We start from the raw sequence: 1,099 nt of genomic DNA on the forward strand, positions 1-1,099 counted from the left end.
TTCAAGTGCTTCTCAGCCCTTCGGTATTCCTCAGTTGAGAATTTTTTGTTTTGCTCTGTACCCCATTTTTAATGGGATTATTTAAATTTCTGGAGTTCAGCTGCTTGAGCTCTTTGTATATATTGGATAGTAGTCCCCTATCAGATTTAGGATTGGTAAAAATCCTTTCCCAATCTGTTGTTGGCCTCTTTGTCTTGTTGACAGTATCTTTTGCCCTATAGAAACTTTGCAATTTTATGAGGCCCCATTTGTTGATTCTTGATCTTACAGCACAGGCCATTGCTGTTCTGTTAAGGAATNTTTCCCCTGTGCCCATTTCTTCGAGGCTTTTCCCCACTTTCTTCTCTGTATATTTCAGTGTCTCTGGTTTTATGTGGAGTTATTTGATTCACTTAGACTTGAGCTTTGTACAAGGAGATAAGAATGGATCAAATAATATTCTTCTACATGCTAACTGCCAGTTGTGCAAGCACCATTTGTTGAAAATGCTGTCTCTTTTTCACTGGATGGTTTTAGCTCCTTTGTCAAAGATCAGGTAACCATAGGTGTATGGGTTCATTTCTGGGTACTCAATTCTGTTCCATTAATCTACCTGTCTGTCACTGTACCAGTACTCTGCAGTTTATATCACAATTACTCTGTAGTACAGCTTGAGGTCAGGCATGGTGATTCCACCAGAGATTCTTTTATTGTTGAAAATAGTTTTTGCTATCCTAGGTTTTTTAATTATTCCAGATGAATTTGGAAATTGCCCTTTCTAATTCAGTGAAGAATTTAGTTGGAATTTTGATGTGGATTGCANTGAATCTGTAGANTGCTTTTGACAAGATAGCCATTTTTACTATATTAATCCTGCCAATCCATGAGCATGGGACATCTTTCCATCTTTTGAGATCTTCAATTTCTTTCTTAGGAGAATTGAAGTTCTTATCATACATATCTTTCACTTCCTTAGTTAGAGTCACACAAAGGTATTTTATATTTTTTGTGACTATTGTGAAAGGTGTTATTTCCTTAATTTCTTTCTCATCCTGTTTATCCTTTGTGTAGAGAAAGTCCATTGATTTGTTTGAGTTAATTTTATATCCAGCTACTGCAC

The sequence above is a fragment of the Mus pahari genome, chromosome 3, assembly GCF_900095145.1.
Source record: "Mus pahari chromosome 3, PAHARI_EIJ_v1.1, whole genome shotgun sequence".
NCBI classification, from domain to species: Eukaryota; Metazoa; Chordata; class Mammalia; order Rodentia; family Muridae; genus Mus; species Mus pahari.